The sequence below is a fragment of the Leptonychotes weddellii genome, chromosome 15 (genome assembly GCF_054177405.1).
Source record: "Leptonychotes weddellii isolate Sample4059 chromosome 15, ASM5417740v2, whole genome shotgun sequence".
Taxonomy (NCBI): domain Eukaryota; kingdom Metazoa; phylum Chordata; class Mammalia; order Carnivora; family Phocidae; genus Leptonychotes; species Leptonychotes weddellii.
The window spans coordinates 47,564,858-47,584,059 of record NC_138383.1 but is presented as its reverse complement, the minus strand read 5'-3'; the positions used below and the strand labels follow the sequence as shown (position 1 = coordinate 47,584,059).

The 19,202-nt window shown below is 51.9% G+C and overlaps 1 protein-coding gene and 1 non-coding gene across 2 annotated transcripts in view; one reads left to right on the top strand and one right to left on the bottom strand.

Moving 5' to 3' along the window:
* Positions 1-19,202, bottom strand: part of GAS7 (growth arrest specific 7) — a 188,603-nt gene that overhangs the window by 110,725 nt on the left and 58,676 nt on the right. The window lies entirely within an intron of this gene.
* TRNAR-CCU (transfer RNA arginine (anticodon CCU)) lies at positions 3,053-3,125 on the top strand. The gene has a single exon. It is a non-coding gene; the product is annotated as a tRNA-Arg (tRNA).

The window sequence follows — 19,202 nt, the reverse complement described above, 5'->3', positions numbered from 1 at the left end:
TTTTTTTTTTAAAGATTTTATTTATTTATTTGACAGAGACAGACACAGCAAGAGAGGGAACACAAGCAGGGGGAGTGGGAGAGGGAGAAGCAGGCTTCCTGCTGAGCAGGGAGCCCGATGTGGGGCTCGATCCCAGGACCCTGGGACCACGACCTGAGCCGAAGGCAGACGCTTAACGACTGAGCCACCCAGGCGCCCCTGTCTGATAAATTTTAACTATCCAAAATTAGAATAAATCTCATGCTTAATCTTACACACTGGGAGCTTTTCCTTTAAAGTCAGGAGCAAGACAAGGCTACTTACCACCACTGCTTCTTTTCGACACTTTACTGAAGATCCCATAACACAGTAAGGCAATAAAAAGAGAGAAAAAAATGTAAGGGTTGCCAAGTTAAGAAACTACTGACACCCTCATACCATTTCATTGTCTACCACGAAAGTCTAAGAAATTCTAAAAACTCTCTGAACTAGTAAGACCACTGAAGATCTATTCATAAAAACAAACAGTATTCTTAAATATTAGCAACGATCACAAAATACAAAACATATGGTTAACATGGCGGACAAAAACAGGCAGTTTATCCCCCACGGTTTCCTGAAATCCCACTAAAAATGGGAAAAAAGAAAAGGGACAAAGCCACCGAGAGAAAAAAAAGGAAGTAAGAGTTGACCATCAGTGACACACAGCTACAACATTTTGGACAATGGAATACAAGCAGATAAACGGTCATGACTTAGCCTAGAGGAGAAAACCGAAAACTTTATTCCCTTGGGAGGGAGGCATCAACAAGAAACAAACCAATTTATAATGCAGAACCTCAGAAAGGCCCAGGAAGACTCACGGGCACAAGGTATCGATGAGGTGGAAGTATTAAAAGGAGGTAGAGGGACAGAGCTCCCTAGATCCCTCCCCACTCTTGGTCGCCAGTGACTCCCCAGACTGCCCAGGGCAGGAAATGTCAAGATTCTCAAGGGAAATGAGCTCAGAGCTCCCAGACTTGGGGACACCTACAGGACAGGGTGACAAGTCATTCTGAAAATAGGGCAAGTTAAGCAAGTGTTTACATACTGTGGGTTGAAGATCAGACCCACTTCTCTTCCAGCAAGCTACTGGAGGAGACCAAGGGAGAAAACCCAGAAAGAGGAAAACGGAGACCCCGAAAGCAGAAGAGAAGCAAAGAGAAGTAATGGGATGATGTTGAAGGAACAGCCCAGAATTTAATAAAAAAGAAATACATAAATAAACGGCAGGGGACATCGACCTGAAGAGCCACAGACCAAAACCAGAGCAAACAGACTCATCACCTATCCCTGGTGACCAGGCAGACCTACTAGATTTCCTCCAATGGTGTTGACAGTATTCGGGGAACTTTACAGGTCTGGTGAAGAATCTGGGGGAAGAACTGGTCCAAGAGACCGAGAACACCAAGCCAATAAAAAGATGATTGTTTTTTATTTTATTTATTTGAATTTCTTTGATTAACTAGGGAAAATAAAAAAGTGTCCCATCAAAGCAGACACCGAGAAGGAGTTCAGCTCTAATTAATCTCTGCAGGCATACTAATGTAAACAGCAGACTCTGATATAACCAAACATCATGGTATCACCATTTGGGGGTAAGGAAAAAGGTTACGTGTGCACATGGGGACAGGGGGTGGGGCAGAGTGGCGGTAGAAGGGCCAGGTCTAATCTCCTTTAAGAAGAAGTACAAAAGGCAATGTGTACGATTGGGAGTTGGGGAGTGGACAGGGAGTTGGGGAGGAGATGAGAAATAACAGTATGGGGTGCCTGGCTGGCTCAGTCCATATCATATGGGACTCCTGATCGCAGGGTCATCAGTGCAAATGTGTCCCTACCTTAGAGCAAGTGGGAGAAAGAAATGACAGATAGATCAAAGATCTCAACGTCAAACACAAAACTTTAAAATTTGCAGAAAACAGTTTAGACCACTTGAGGACTTCGGCACATGAAACGTTTTTCTTAAATAAGACCTAAAAAGCACAAGGCATGGAAGTCATAGTTTCGCCACATCTTAGAAAATCACACATACGCTCACCCCGTGATCCAGCAACTTCACGCCTAGGTATTCACGCAGGAGGGATGAAAACCGTCTGAAACACTCGTACAAAAATGTTCACGGCAGAATTATCCATAACCGCTCAACGCTGGAAATGCCCCAAGTGCCCATCAGTTGACAAATGGAGAAGCAAATTATGGCATATTCGACTAATGGAATTCTACCAGGCAATCAAAAGGAATGAACCATTGATACGACAATACGGGTAAATCTCAAGATATTACCCTGTGCAGAAGAGGCCAGATTCCAGGGCGCCTGGGTGGCTCAGTTGGTTAAGCGACTGCCTTCGGCTCAGGTCATGATCCTGGAGTCCCGGGATCGAGTCCCGCGTCGGGCTCCCTGCTCAGCGGGGAGTCTGCTTCTCTCTCTGACCCTGCCCGCTCTCATGCTCTCTATCTCATTCTCTCTCTCAAATAAATAAATAAAATCTTAAAAAAAAAAGAAGAGGCCAGATTCCAGAACGCATGATCCGCTTGTATGAAATCCTGGAATAGGGCAAAACTGATCTACAGGATAGAAATCCGAGGTGACCTGAGGAGATGAGGGAGGACAGGAGAGAAACTGATTGCAAATGGGCAAGGGAGAACATTCTGGAAACATGCCCTATGCTTTGATGAGAGTAGTGGTTATGTGGGTGTTTACATTGGTCAAGTCACTGACCTGCACACATGAAACGAATGAATTTTACTTTACAGCAAATTATAGCTCAGGAAAATGAATTTAAAAAGATGCGGGGAGGAGGGGGTGGCGTGCCTGGGTGGCTCAGTTGGTTGAGGTCCGACTCTTGGTTTCAGCTCAGGTCGTGATCTCACGGTTGTGAGATCGAGCCCCACATCAGGCTCTGCGCTGACCGTGCAGCCTGCTTGGGATTCTCTCTCTCCCTCTGTCCCTCCTCCTACTCATGCTCTCTCTTCTCTCTCTCTCTCAAATAAATAAATAAATCTTTTAAAATATATATATATATGCATGGGGGGCACCTGGCTGGCTTAGTCGGTAGAGCATGTGACTCCTGATCTCAGGGTCATGAGTTCAAGCCCTATGCTGGGTGTGGAGCCTATTTAAAGATACATAATAAAAAAGAAATACATAAATAAATGGCAGATACATTTGTTACAATCTCTGTCATTTTCTGTGAACAAATTCTACTAAAAATTAAGTGGATTTTAGAAAACATCGGTTATTAATTACACAGACTAGGGAGCAGGAGGTTTTAGGGGGAGAATGGAAGAGACTAAGAAGCCTAATTATGCTCATTCATATTTCCTTCCTTTGGAAAAAGATGCCAACAGTTATCAGAGCAGTCCTAGGAGAAACCACAGGGTCGGGGCGCCTGGCTGGCTCAGTCAGTTGAGCATCCGACTCTTGGTTTCGGCTCAGGCCATGATGTTGGGGTCGTGAGATCGAGCCCCGCATTGGGCCCTGTGCTCAGCGGGGAATCTGCTTGAGATTCTCTCTCCCTCTGCCTCCAGCTTGTGCTCTCTCTTTCTCTCTAAAAATAAATCTTAAAAAAAGAGAAAGAGAGAGAGAGGGAGGGAGGAAGGAAGGAAGGAGAGAAGGAAGGAAGGAAGGAAGGAAGGAAGGAAAGAAGGAAGGAAGGAGCGAACTCCACTGAGATCATGTAGTTCAAATCTCTCATTTTCAGGAAAGAAGCCCAAAGTGAGCTTTGTCCAAGAGCCTTGCGACTGACATCTGTTGCTAAAGCTACCCAATGTCCTCTACCCTGCTCGACAGCGCCCCATTCCATTTAGGGAATTCTCTCTCTCCCATTGGGCACTTTCTCTGCAAGACCATTCATCCCGAGACCAGCTCTGCCACCATAAATCCAAAGGGGTCTTTCACAGGACAAAGGTGTGTGTGACCCAAAGGTGGCTCACCTCCAGATGGAAGGTGAGAGGGATTGCTCATTGAGTGATATGCCAGGCACTGGGACACGCTTTCCTCTCGTCCTTGTGCAGCCCGGTGAAGTAGGGCCGGCCCCAGTTTAACTCTGAGGACACTGAAGAGGAGGAAAAATATTTTCCCCAGGTTACAGAGCTCCTGAGTGACAGCAGAAACTCGAGCCAAATCTGTCCAACTATAAAGCCCAGCTCTTGTCACCTTGTCACACGGCCGCGCCCCAAGAAAGCATTCAGATTTCTGCTTCTCCTCCCACACAGCTCGGTCACTGGGACTTCCGAGGAGGCTTCGGAGGTGTGACTGGGTGGAGGGTGGCTGCACCTACAGGACAGCGAGGGGGGCCAGGACGCCCACCAGGAGGGAGCGACAGCGGATTGGGGGGGCGGAGAGCACACCGCAGCCTGGGGGAGAGCAGAAACATCCTCGTCCCAGAGGAGTGGAAGTGAATTCCTTCTGCTTTGACATGAATCCGTGCTCCCGTTCCCATGGCAACGGAGCATGCCCACTGCCGTCCGTACCTGCAGCTGGGTGAGTCACATTTTTGGCACTCGCACTCGCCCAGTCCAAAGTCATTAGCTAATCGGCCTAGAATGTTCGCGCGCTCCGGTGCTGATCGCATCTGGGAGATAAACGGGGTCTGCGGGGGTCCCTCTGAGGCTCTGGGAGCCGCGAGCGCGTCTGCTTCGTTTCTGCACAGCATTCATCATACCTGGCACGGTCCCTGCTGACCAAACCATCGAAAGGGAGCTGGGTTCGTCCCGGGGGGGGCCCCCTCCACCAACAGGGAGGCTGGTCACAGACTGTGAGTGAAAGCCGAGGGCAGGGAACGGAACCGGACGGGCAAAGGGATACGTTGGAGTTGCCTTAAGCGGTTGAAATCAACAAGAATTGCTGATTTCAGACCCGAGCTCGTTGAGAGATCCTGAAGGGGTGGCATGCGGAAGGAGTGATCCTGGGAGATCCTGTGGTGTGGGAGGATGAGCTGGGTCCCGTCACACACACGTCCAGAGAGGGTGAGAAGCAGCCTTTGGAAGATGCTGCGTAGCTGCTTGTTCCGGGGAACGCATCATGGCCCAGCTGAGTGACCACAACAGAGAAAAGGGGACAGGGCAGTAAGGGGCATGACATGGACGCCAAGAAGTTCCCAGCACGAGGAGCAGGCCTAGACGCTGCAGGATCCAGCACACCACCCTGGAAACCCGTAATTGGCTCAGAAGCTACTGGCTGACGCTATCGGTCCAACAAAGGCCCTCCACGGCGCACCGGCAGGTACCCTGCGAAGGGCCCGTAAAACCCAGTGGTTACACGAAACAGTTTTTTCCCCGTCTCGGCAAACAGAAAAGCCGCAGTTCCCACTTAGTTTCTCGAGAGTCAGTCACGAGGTTCGGGTGTGCGCAGGGAAAACCCAAAAGGGAAAATCCATCGGAGAAGGAGAGTCCAGAGTAGAGGGATGTCCCACCCGCACAGGCGGCAGAGTGAGCTTGGCAGGCGTCTCCGGGAGGGCTGGGCACACAGACCGCCCCATGTCTGCTCAGCAGGCAGCCCTCTGCCCGAGGACAGGAGTGCTGATGAGGAACCGGACCAGGATGCTATTTCAGGGGCCCTCATCACCACCACGGATTGTGCTGGAACGTGGCCCGTGTCTGTCCCAGCTGGGCAGCGAGCTTGTAAGCTCCGGGGACGCAGACGGCCAAGTGTCCACGCTGGGTGTCTACACTGCCCACAGCCCCCCAGACCCGCCTTGCACAATGAAGACATTCAACAAAGCTTCGCTGAATCATGTGGAAGGAAGGAAGAAGGCATCAGGTGCCTCGGACATTGGCTGCATCCCAGGACATGGGCATGCCCGGCGAGAGGGAGGCTCCACGCGGCACCAGTTTGCACAGCACCGTTTTACAAGTTCAGCCTGTGATCCCAACGGACTCACGGTAAACCCTCCCGTGCCAGGGTCTCCGCTGGAGAAATCAATCATCCTTTTTTTTTTTTTTTTTTTTTAAGATTTTATTTATTTGCAAGAGAGAGAATGAGAGACAGAGAGCATGAGAGGGAGGAGGGTCAGAGGGAGAAGCAGACTCCCCGCTGAGCAGGGAGCCCGATGCGGGACTCGATCCCGGGACTCCAGGATCATGACCTGAGCCGAAGGCAGTCGCTTAACCGACTGAGCCACCCAGGCGCCCCAGAAATCAATCATCCTTAATCACACAGGGCAAGCCGCCATGCCCTCCTTGTGCAGCGGCTTCTTCCCATGTGGGGGGGGCGGGTGAGGGGGGGTGCGAGGCACCAAACCCAGAGAAGGGACATCCCGTACCAGAGCAGGGACTGGCTGGCAGGACGCAGGGAACCCAAAACGAAGCTTCTCTGGGAAGGGACCATCAGGACTGGAGAACACAATCAGTCACAGTCCCTGAACTACACCTTCCCAGATCGGACACCCAGGCTGGCAAATTAAGTGAAAACAGAGCAGGAAAAGTAAGGTGAAGGGCAGTGGGAGGTCTAGCCTTCCAGCTGCGGAGTGAACAAGTCCCGGGGATGCGGGGATGAAAGGAACAGTACCGGGAATACGGTTGATGTGTTCTAACAGTGCTGACCGGGGGTGGGGGGCGGGGGCGGCGCGGGGGGGTAGCCATGCTTGGGGTGAGCGCAACATAACGTATAGAGTTGTCAAATCACTATGTTTTACACCCAAAACTGCCGTCACATTGTATGTCAATTATACTTCAATAAAAGGGGGGAAAAGGAGATAAATCTTAAAAAAAAATAAGTCTGGGAGAAGCCGGGGCCTCTTTAGTCCAATCTTCCAGCACACGAGGTGGGCCCCAAATTTGGCAGACCTTTGCAACCAGTCCAAGAGGGGGATGCATTTGGCTAAATGGTCCTCGGTGTCCTTTAGAAAAGCTGCCAGCTCAGGGGAAGTACAACAGTTCATGCCTGAACACCAAAAGAAAGAGCTCCCGTGGGTTTATGGAAAGAGAAGAGGGGAAAAAAGTTTTTAAAGATCATGACTTTCTTTTTTTTTTTAAAGATTTTATTTATTTATTTGAGAGAGGGAACACGAGCAGGGGGAGCAGCAGAGGGAGAGGGAGAAGCAGGCTTCCCACCAAGCAGGGAGCCCGATGTGGGGCCCGATCCCAGGACCCCAGGATCATGACCTGAGCTGAAGGCAGATGCTTTACTGACTGAGCCACCCAGGTGCCCCAAAGACCATGACTTTCATAGGGCTGTTAATTTTAACCCCTGGTTTGAACCAAGTCCCTAAGAAGCCATCCCCAGGTATCAGTTTTGTCCTCCTGAGGGCTGCCCCGAGTGCTCAGCCCTTGGGTGCCTATTTCATTTGTTTTCAATCCCATGCATATTAAAACAAAGGCTTTTGAGTTTTCAGCATGGAGGGAAGCACACACACAGTGCAATGCAGGGAGGGGCGTGCTGTGATGGGGATCACCTTGAGTTCGCTCCCGTTCATACACGAAAGTCAACCTTGCTCAAACTTCCAGATTCTTAAGAACAGATCTCTGGCAACACACCTCCCAACCGACAGAGACGCTGAAAGTCTCGGAGGGGGGCAATGATGCAGGCTTCCGACACCTGACTCTCTCAAGTCACCTAACTTTTGTGGAAACTCAGTTTGCCTAAAAACTAAGTCCACGTCCCATCTAGATCATGCGAGCCCTGTAGACAGCCTCCTGCCCCTGGCTTTCGGAGCCTGGGGGGTTGGGGAGAAACCCAGGTGGGCTGCCACGAAGAGGATGCCCGCTTTCCCCGGATGCGGGAGCATTTTTCACAAATGACAGCGATATCCCCTCAGGCCCCAAGTCACGGAATTGTGGAATCTCGAAGCTAAATGGACATCCCCAGGTTTGGAATGAGGATGCGGGGCGCCCAGAAGTGAAAGGACTTGAGGTCAGGAGCAGGAGGTGGGGACCTCAGCACTCGGTTCTCCGGAATTCTGAAACAAATATTCTTCCTGCTCCATCATCGTCATGTATTCTGGAACACTCCTTAAAAGGGGGTGGGAAGGGGCTCCACCGTCAAATGGGCATGAAGCCAAGTCTTCTCAGAGGCCTAATGCAATGATGCAACGCATCCTGAATCCAAATCCTTACTCGCCATCTTTCTCCATTACCTCCACCTTTGGTCACAGCAAGAACCTACCTGGTCTCCTGGTTTCTATGGCGGCCACCACCTCCCCATCCAGGAGCCAGAGCAACTCTCCACAATCATGTCACAACAGATAATCCGCAGAGACCGAGAGCAGACTGGCGATCACCAGGGGGTGGGCAGGGGCTATTTCACGGGTACGAGGAGGTCTCCTTCGGGGGCGATGAAAATGTTTATCGCAAATGTGCTAAATGCCAGTGAATTATACGCTTTTAAATGGCTCATTTTATGTTGGGTTGAATTTCATCTCAATTAGAAAAAAAAAAAAATCACAACCGGTTTCAAATCTCTCCAGGGGATCCCCATCTTCTGCAGAGGAAAAGCCCATGTCCACAGTGGCCTGAACAGCCGCCCCATCTCTCCTTCCCTCTATTCCAGACAAAGTGGAGGGGCCAAGCACGTGCCCACCTCTTGGCCCACGTACGCAGACTTTCCCTCCCCCTGGAACATTCATTCCTCAGGTATACCCACAGGCTTGTGCCTTCATTTTATCCGGGTCTGTTTAAATATTAGCGACCACAGACCCTCCCCGTCAACCCCATCAAAAATAGCACCTCCAGCAGCCCTATGCTCTGTGGGAGGAAAATAGGATCTCACTAGCTCCGTATCACATCATATAGTTAGTTTACTGTCTGCTTTTCCCGGGACAATATTGTTCTTTTTTTTTTTTTTAAGATTTTATTTATTTGAGAGAGAGAAAGAGAGAGTGTGAGAGAGAGAGCCGGAGCAGGGGAGGGGCAGGGGCAGAGGGAGCAGCAGACTCGCCGCTAAGCAGAGAACCCAACGTGGGGCTCGATCCCGGGACTCCAGGATCGTGACCTGAGCCAAAGGCAGACACTTCACCAACTGAGTCACCCAGTCTCCCCCGGAGAATCTAAGCAGTGAGGGCTGGGGCCTTTGTTATCAATATCCCTGCAACACGTGCTCAACAAAAACGTGTTGCAAGAATGAATCAATGTTCGTGTGTTCGAGGTTCAAAGTTACTTGACCAGGGAAACTCTTTTCCCAAGGGGCATCATGACACCCAAGTGTTGGCAGGCTGTCTTTGACATATGCTCACGTATTCGTCTCCTTCAGCTGCTGTAACGAATAACCACAACCTTGGTTGCTTCAACCTACACACGTTGTTCTTTATTTGTTTGTTCTTTTCTCTTACAGTTCTGGAAGCCAGAAATCAGAAATCAGTTTCGCAGAGTCAAAGCCCTGCACTCACTCTGCAGGTCCTAGGGGATAATCATTCCTTGCCTCTTCCAGATTTCCTGGTGGCTACAGGCATCCACTGGCTTGTGGCCACATCGCTCTACGCTCTGCCTCTGCAGAGAACGGGAACACATCCTTAACCCACAAAATGATGGGCATGGGAGCTCATCACCCCAGCCTGCAAATACGGGACCACTCTTTGTTGGCTTTCTCTCTAGGTTTAGAAGGTGGTCCACGACACCAAGGAGAACATGGACCCTGGTCCGTGGGCAGCTAAGCACCAACCTTAAGGCAGTGACTCCAAGATCAGCCTCTTGCAGTCCCTCATCTGCATCCTTGTGGATCACTCCCCAATCCTGTCCCAGGCCCCAATTCACAGGATAAACCACATTCATCCTCCAAGACACAGGCCACTGATGTCTCAAATGCAACAGGTCCAAAACCAAATTCCATTCCCAAACCACCCCCTCCCATCTATGTATACATAGGTATGGATGGATGGATCGATTCCTAGCCCCCCAGAAGCCCAAACCCCAAATCAGACCTCTTCAGTGTTTCCATTGATCAAATTCCCCACACTCCATCACTTCCGATGTGGTCTCAAAAGACCATGAGTTTCATACAGCTTGTTTATTTTAACCCTCGCTTGGAACCAAGTCCTTAAGAAGCAGTCCCTGGGGTTTCGTTTCCAGCTCACTTCCCAGCCCCCAGGTGTCGTGAAGGGCTGGCGAGTAGAGGAAGTAAAAAGAAGGAAACTATCACATCTGGGAGAAGGGCAAGGAAGGGACTTCCCAAGTCTTGTCTATTCCACCACTAAGATCTCTCCGAACTTTCTCCCCCCACCGTCCCTCTTCCGTTTGCCAGGACAATGTCCATCGACTCAAAACCACCTCTGGCAGGCCCTGCGTGGTACACAGAATAAAACCCACAAGTCCTTCCAGGCTCTTTAACGTCCTGGGGAACCAGTGGTGAACGTGTGTTGACTCTCTATCCCCCGGTTTCCTTCTTTCGGGGCGAACACCCCATTTTTCCCATGGGGAGCCACACCTCTCCATTCTCAGGGGTGGGCAACACAACCCACCCCCAGACCCAGGGCGAGGGCCCACAAACTAGCCACTTAGTACATCCCCTTCCCTGCCACAGTATCTGGCTCTGAAAGGCCACATGACTCGCTCTCCCATCCCTCCGCCAGGCCAGACCAAACACCTTCTAAACCGAAACAAAACAAACACTACTAAAGCACGTTCCCTCATCAGATTCCCGAGCGCCCCCGTGGAACCTCTGTGCCTTTGCTTATGCTGGTCCCTGGGCCTGGCACCCCCCCTCAGAACCTCTGTGCCTTTGCTTATGCTGATCCCTGGGCCTGAGTTGCCCTTCCTTCCCTGGCCTCTGGGAATCCTGCACCTCCTTTCACAGTGAGGTCCTCTTCGCCCTGTTCTGAGCCCCTGTGATGTTCTGCACATGTTTACTGCAGAGGCCTGCTTACAGCTGGCCTCCCCCTACCCCCCCAAGGACTGGAAGCCGACGCCGAGGACCACCCACTGTCATCTCTGCATCTTGCCCAGGAGCTGCTCAGTAAATGCTTCCTGCACAGAATGGGAGGAGAGCAGAGCAGAGCAGAGGGAACACTCTCCCATCTCAGGGCACTCACACACTCGGGAGCGTCCCTGCCGGGTCTCGACCTTCCACAGGCCGCACTCCCTGGGACACCCAGAACGCGCTGGGCTGGGCGTGTGAGGCAGGCGAAGCTAGTACAAAGATCTCAAGGGGCCCAGGTGCAAACGCCAAGCCATGGCCTCCCCTGAGCTCCATGGGCTCCCTCCCCTTCCGGGCTGCTCTGTTTTGCAAGTTTTTGCAAACCCATGACCTCAGAACTGTAAAAACTCACACGGGCTCCAGGCCTTTGCAGGCGGGCCCAGCAGGCCCACATCGGGCAACGTCAGCCCTCACCAGGGTCGGGAAGGAAGGCTGGGTAAAGATGTGCGTTGGAACCCACTTCCTTCTGCCCGTGAGACACTGGGGTGTCCCCATCCCCTGTATCAGGATGCTCACAGTGCCCCCCTCTCCTCCCCGGGGAGCTCCTCCGGGGAGGGGGGGGCGGACAGCCAGAGCTGCGGGAAGGAGAAGGGACCCAGAGAAGAGAGACGCACGGGGACCCCCCACTCTCACCCTGGCCATGAAAGCAGGAGGGGCTTCCTCGGCGGGCACGAAAACCACAACTCCCCCTCTGCCCCAGGCGGGTAGGGCTGCCCTTTACGATGCCCCCTCTCCCACGCTGCCCTGCAGTGACTTTTGGGCTCAGACATTACCTGAGCTCACTGCACAGAATGGACCTAATGGGAGGACAGGGTGATCAGGTGGCCCAGACCCCAAGCAGAAAGGAAGCGGGCATTTGCCTAAAGTGGGCCAGGCCTTCTGGTCCCAGAGTCCGAGGGAGTGGAGGAAGAGGCTACAGAGAATACGGCGGCGCTCGAGGAGGCACGGGGCGCAGCTCAAGGCTCTGAGAGCATGATTCGCTCACTTCGTCCCAGACTCACTGGAGACTGTCCACCTCCATTTCATATCGAGAAGCACAATGACGGGGACAGCGAGGGACCAAGGCTTTTCTCTTGTCTCCTGCCGGGCCTAAAGAATACTCTTAGCTTACTAGGGCTGGCTAGTGAGGAGGGGGCTGAGATCCATCTATTCACCTCCTTGTTGAGAGTTCTAAAGGCCCGGAAGGAGGCCACGGAAATTTCTGGTTAAAAGACTGGCTGGAATTACGCAGGTTTGGCAGATATTTGAATCGAGATCTTCATCGTCGGTCTAGCCCGGCCAGCAACCCTGTCTCCTACGAGCACACATGATCGACATCTCGCCACCAGACTGCTCAAAAGAATGGTCTCTCTCTGCTTGCGTGTTCCCACCTTACGTCTCTGCTCGGATGCGGGCATGCGGGAAAAACCTGGAACTCCGCTCCGCATGGGCCTCCACTTAGCCCTCATTCCCCCTGGTCTCCTCAAAGCCTTGGCCTTCACGCCCCGAGGCTTTTCCATTGATTTCTGTGATGCCAACCATTTGGATTCCCTCCCTGGCTCAGAGCTAGAGCCAGGTTCCCAAATCCCACCGAGGCTCACACCAAGGATCTCATGACTTCCACATCCTGCCAATGATCGTTTTGGATAGATTTGCCTTCTCTTTCCTCTGAAAGCAACCAGCTCCTGGCTTTCCTCTGGTTCCCACTCGTTCCTTTGTCAGCCCACACGCCACCTCCCCACCACGCCACCCCATCCTCCGTTCGAAAGCTGCCCACTCGCTGGATTTCTTTCTTCTTCTTTCTTATTTTTATTCTTTTTAAGAATCACCAAGAGTGGGGGCGCCTGGGTGGCTCAGTTGGTTAAGCGACTGCCTTCGGCTCAGATCATGATCCTGGAGTCCCAGGATCGAGTCCCGCATCGGGCTCCCTGCTCGGCAGGGAGTCTGCTTCTCCCTCTGACCCTCCCCCCTCTCATGTTCTCTCTCTCTCTCATTCTCTCTCTCAAATAAATAAAATCTTTAAAAAAAAAAAAAAAAGAATCACCAAGAGTGTAGAATCCTTCCGAGGAGGTTGCGAAGGTAGAAAATGGAGCCAGCAGAGAGGAATGTAAAGCCAAGGGATGGAGCCTTCTGGAGACGTGGCCTGGGCCCCTTCTGTTAGTTATCTACAGCTGCATAACAGACTCGTCCAAAAATGGCTTCAAACAACAAACATTTACCATCTTGGTTTCTGGGGGGTCAGAGACCTGGGCCCAGTTGGCCCAAACCCTGGGCCTCACTCGGGGTTTCTCACGAGGCCACAATCACGGTGCCCACCGCGACTACAGTCACCCCAAGGCTCAACTGGCAGAGAATCCGCTTCCAAGTTTGATCACGTGGCTGTTGGCACACCTCGGGCCCTTGCTGGCTGGGGAGGCATGAGTTCTTTGCCACAGGAAGAGATGCACTCGTCCCTGGCTTCTATCATGATTCCTGTCATCACTTTGGGCAACTGGATGAGACGATTCATCGTACAAGTTGGGCTCTCAGTTTTTCAACCAGCTTTGCTCTTGACCGGGTTGCATGGCTCAAGAGGATGCCTCAGTTTGAGTGCCTTCTCTGAAACTGTCTGAGGGGCCTAGGACCAGTAGGGACTGGCAGGACCATCTGAGCAACTCCCTCCCCAGGCCCAAATGGGTCCCCCAACCAATGAAGCCCATACATAAGGTAGACCAGATGTCCTGAAGAGGCAGCCCAGGATCCTATGAAGATTCCAGAAGGCGAGCCTGGTGAGCACATTGCTCTTGCTGACTAACATGGTAATGTTAGGACTATGGAAGATCAGATACCCTTGGCGTGCTGACTTGGGCCGACTCAAATTGTTTATATGGACAAGAGCCTACACATCCTAGAGGCATCCCTACCTCCACCCCCTCCATGGCCACCTACTCCCATGGTCATCCCCTTGACCTGCTATATTAGATCAGTGTTGCTCAAGCCCAGATCAACATTAGAATCACCAGGGAGCTTTTAAAAAACAGGGTGCCCTGGGGCGCCTGGGTGGCTCAGTCGTTCAGCGTCTGCCTTCGGCTCAGGTCATGATCCCAGGGTCCTGGGATCGAGCCCTGCATCGGGCTCCCTGCACCGCAGGAAGCCTGCTTCTCCCTCTCCCACTCCCCCTGCTTGTGTTCCCTCTCTAGCTGTCTCTCTGTCAAATAAATAAATAAAATCTTTAAAAAAAAAAAAACAGGGTGCCCTGGGAATCTACACGACACCACTTAATTCAGAAGCTCAATCAAAATCAAAATACCCAGGCCCTGTTTTTTGGGGTTTTTTTGTTTTTTTAATTCCCCAGATCATTCTAACATTGAGAAGACCTGCTTTAAATGGACGGCCAGGAAGCTCAACTAGGGACTCAACACTTGCTACTGTGCCCTAAGCGTTAAGCTCCATGGGCTAATAATCTAGGCATCTCTTGGACACATTAGCGCTGTGGAGTCTTGCTACTCAAAGCGGGTTCCAAGGACAGCAACACCAACACGACCTGGGAGCTCATCAGAAATCCGAATCCGCATCGTAACAAATCCCTGGGTGATTCATTCGCACACTCCCGTTTCGAGAAGCACAGCTCAAGCCATGTAGCAATTCTGCTAAAGTTACCCCATGGACTGTTTTCCAACTTCAGAACAACTCAGATAATGGTCTTGCCTCACACATCACTGAGAAAGTCAGGAGCGACCTGACAGTAATTGTTCACCAACCCACGGCCCAAATTCCATCCTCCACACTGCAGTGCCCATGTTCAAAGCCTTCTCTCCCACCACGGTGACTGAAAGGCCCTCCTCCTAGCAAAGGCAAACGACCTGCTTCCTACCTCGCAGCACGTTAACACCTAGCTTTAAAAAGAGAGAGAGAGAGAAATATATCCTTTGACCCCACTCCCCCAAGCCCTGCCGATTCCTCTGCTTCTCGTCACAGCAAATATTTTCACCAGAAGAGTTACTCGTGGTCGTGAGCTCCACTTTCTTAGCTCCTACGCTCTCCTACTCACTCCACTGAGCCTGCTCTCCCAATGCCACACAGGACCGTCATGCTGTTTACCTTGGAATATTCTCGAGTCTTCGGCCAATCAGCAGTGTACCGCATTTCCTCCTTCTGGAAACCATGACTTGTCTTGGCTTCCATGGCATCTCACTTCACTCAAGTCATCTTTCTGGATCTTCCGCCTATGCTCAATCTTAAATGGGGCAGCAAGCTCCTGCCCTTTCCTCTCTTCTCTATATACTCACTCTCTTCAGTGGCCTGACCCTGTCCCACAGCATTACACACCCTCAATTCCCAGATGACCCTAAATTCTTATCTCTAGCCCCGACCTTTCCCCATGCCCCCCTGGCTACTTGCTGTCTCTCCAGGGATCCTCAGGAGAAATCTCTAACAAACCCCCCAAAACAACCAATTCCTCACTTCCAAAGACAAAGCAAACTAACACAAAACCTGCTCTCCATGCCTCCTTTTGGAGGATCCGTCCTGCTCCTTAAGCCCAAAGTCGAGGATCATCAAATTCTCCCATCTTGGGACGCCTGGGGGGGGCACAGGCAGTTAAGCACCTGCCTTCAGCTCAAGTCATGATCCCGGGGTCCTGGGATCGAGCCCAGCGTGGGGCTCCGTGCTCAGCGGGGAGCCTGCTTGTCCCTCTCCCCCTGCTCGTTCTCTCTCTCAAATACATAAATAAATATAAAATCTTTAAAAAAAAATATTTTTACTTCTGCCATCTTCCCCATCCCCTCCCTGTCCACTCCTGTTGGATCTACCTCCAGAAGTTTTCCGGAATCCATCCATGGCTGTCTCCGCGGCCGCCACCCTGTTCCCAGGTACCAGCAGCTCTCCCGGTCTCATTACAAGGACCTCACTGGTCTCCTGGTCCACCCTTACCCTCTACAATTCACTCTACAAAGTGGCAGCCGGAGTGAACTTATACAACATTAATCACCTTATGTCAACCTTTCGGTAAAACCACCCAAAGGCTTTGCACTACGTTAGAAAAGAGAAATCCAGACTACTGAGCCTAATTCACGGAGCAAGAAAGTCTACCTTGTCTCTCCCTCGCCTTACCTGATTTGCACCATCCACACAGACCTTTAGCTCCGTGCTGTTTGGCACAGAAGGCACCAGCTTCATGTGGCTATTGAAAGTTAAATTTAAATCGGCTAAAACGAAAATAAAACGTCCAATTCCATTCCCATCTCTGCAGAAAGCTCCACAGACCGTGCTGATCTATCGGCTCCTTGGATAGGGCAGGTCCGGCCCTCCCTTGTGGCCTTGGCCCTGGCCATCACCCATGCCTTCCCCCGCAGCTCTTCCCATGGCAGGTCTAGACATTGGCTTAAACGTCACCTCCTCAGGGAGGCCCTCCTTGAACACTCCATCTCGCAATTATCACGTCTTTATCTTTCCTGCCACCACCCAGGCTGGGCCTTCATCCACTCCACCCCTGACGGGCCCACAAACGAGCCCTGCCTCTGCCCTCCCGTCAAGCCCGCAAACACCAGCAGGCTCACCTTCTGAGGATTCCCCTTGTCCAATCAATTCCCCGCCCCTGCCCCTGCCCCTTCTGGCCCCAAATGGCCTCCGTGTCCCCAAAGGTGGCCTCCTTGTTCCTACCTCAGTGCCGCTGGTAAGGCCCTTCCCTCCGTTTGGAGCCCTGTCTCTGTTTCTTGAAGCCACACCTTCTCTTGCCTTCTCAAATGCCTCCTCATCCAGACGGCGGCCCCTACTCTGGTCTTCTCCTGCACTTCCTGTCTGCAGCCTTGCTCGGGCTGCTTACAGACGACAAGAGGTTCTACCTCCCACAGGCAGGCACACAGGTAATCCCTGGGATTCCTCCTAAAAGCCACGGTTTCCAGACTTCACCAAGGATCAGAGCCGCCTGGAAAGTTCGTAAGCACACACGGGGCCAGGCTCGTGGAGGTGGGACAGGGTTTGGGCCTCTGTCCTTTTCCCACGTTTCCCAGGTGACCCGGGGACCCACCAAATTCGAGACCCACTGCTTTTTAGAACCTCATACCTACAACACGGTTGCATGAGCTCTGCCCTTTCCTCCCGGTTCAGAACGTCTGGGAGGTGACCGACTCAGGGAATACCCCCTCCTCCACACAAACTTGCTCTTTTGAGTCCTGAAAAGTGAGTGCCTGTGACAGACTGAAGATGGTCCCCCCAACACAAGTGCATCCTGATCCCGGCAGCCCGCAAGTAGAAACCTCCTATGACCAAAGGGACTTGGCGGGTGTGATGAAGCCAAGGATTTTGAGACGGGGAGGTCATGCTGGGTTGTGCGGGTGGGCCCCAAATACAATCACAAGGGTCTTTCTAAGAGGGAGACAGGAACAGCAAAAAGGGAAAACACCATGTGAGGTCAGAGTCAAGGAGAAAAGGCAACACTATGTGAGCCAAGGAAGGAGCCTCTAGAATACGGAAAAGGAAAGACTCCCAGAGCCTCCAGAAGGAACCAGCCCCTGACACCTTAACCTTAGCTTTAAAAGGCTCATTTCCGGAGACACCTGGGTGGCGCAGTCGGTTCAGCGTCTGCCTTCAGCTCAGGTCATGATCCCAGGGTCCTGGGATCGAGTCCCATGTCGGGCTCCATGCTCAGCGGGGAGCCTGCTTCTCTCTCTGCCTCTGCTCCTTCTCCCTGCTCATGCTCTCTCTCTCTCTCAAATAAATAAACAAAATCTTTAAAAAAATAAAAATAAAACTGAAGACCCAGGTCCTCAGTGACACTTGCCATATCTCAAATGCCCTGTTAGTGGCTACAGTCCTTGTTTGCACAAACACAGAACATTTCCATCACTATAGAAAGTTCTACCGGACTGTGCTGGCTTGGACCATCTCTCCAAACATGCTTGGCTCCACCTTCACCCCTGCCTAGAAAAACTCAGAGGGAGAAAAATGCAGCCAGCACACCCCGTTCTACCCCGGAATTCCCTCTTGAGCATGTGTCTTAAGACACAGTATCTAGAGATTTCTGGCCCAGCCAGGGTCTGCCTGCCCATTGCAAAGACTCTATCTTTGGAAAGTAGGAAGCAGAAATAGCAGGGTGAGGCAACGGCCTCATGCAGGGGTGAGGTGGGGGAACATGGAGATTAGAGAGGAAGAAACCGGGGAGACAAGGGGAGCAGCTCAAAACGGATTCTCGTGATGCTATCAAGAGCAGAGAATTCAGGGGCGCCTGGGTGGCTCAGATGGTTAAGCGTCTGCCTTCGGCTCAGGTCGTGATCCCAGGTCCTGGGATCGAGCCCCGCATCGGGCTCCCTGCTCAGCGGGAAGCCTGCTTCTCCCTCTCCCACTCTCCCTGCTTGTGTTCCCTCTCTTGCTGTGTCTCTCTCTGTCAAATAAATAAAATCTTAAAAAAAAAAAAAAAAAGAGCAGAGAATTCAGATGTGGAAGGCAGGCCTCCCTGGAGACCCGAGAACTTGTAAAGCAAGCCTCCAGCCTGGAGAGGTGCTAGACCACTGCTCAGAAGGCTCTGCAGAGCAGAGGGTCTGCTCCCTGTGCCCTTGGGAGGCTGGAGAACCCCATCCACTCACATGCCCGCCAGAGCGAACGCGCGGGGGACAGACGGGGAGAGGAATCGACGGAAAGCAAAGACACAAAATTCCTCTGCACAGAATCTTTAAAATTTGAAAACACCTGGGCTGGCAAGGCTGTGGGACATGGGTACTCCTAGACATTGCTGGTGGGTGGGTGGGGGGAGGGGGATGTAAGCCAGAGCTGCCCCATTGGAGGCAATCTGGCACTTTCCATCAAAATTACAGACACTGAGGCACCTAGGTGGTACAGTCGGTTAAGCAGCTGACTCTTGATTTCGGCTCAGGTCATGATCTCAGGGTCATAGGATCAAGCCCCACATCAGGCTCCCCATTCAGCGGGGAGTCTGCTTGGGATTCTCTCTCCCTCTCCCTCTGCCCCTCCCCCTACTCTCTGATTCTCTCTAATAAATAAATCTTTAAAAAAAAAAAATTACAGATGCTTATCCTCTTTGTTCCAGCCTTTCAACCTCAGGAATTCATCCTTCAGAGATACTCACCCACACGTAGCATGATGGACACACCAAGGCAATCCGCAGCCGGTAAAGGTAATAGGAAAAGCCTAGAAGCAATCCACATGCCCGTCAGTGGAACAAGTTCAGGAAGGCATGAAAGAGAACGGGGATCCTTTCTACTGGCTGAACTCCAAGACAGAAGGTTATCGGTTTTAAAACCCACAGCAAGAACAGCAAGGTGCCAAGTACGGGGCGGGGGGGGTGCCTAGCACCTGCGTGGGGGAAAGCACAGGCTAGTACATGTGTTTGTAGATGCCTGCACGGTTTCTAGAAGGACCCGCA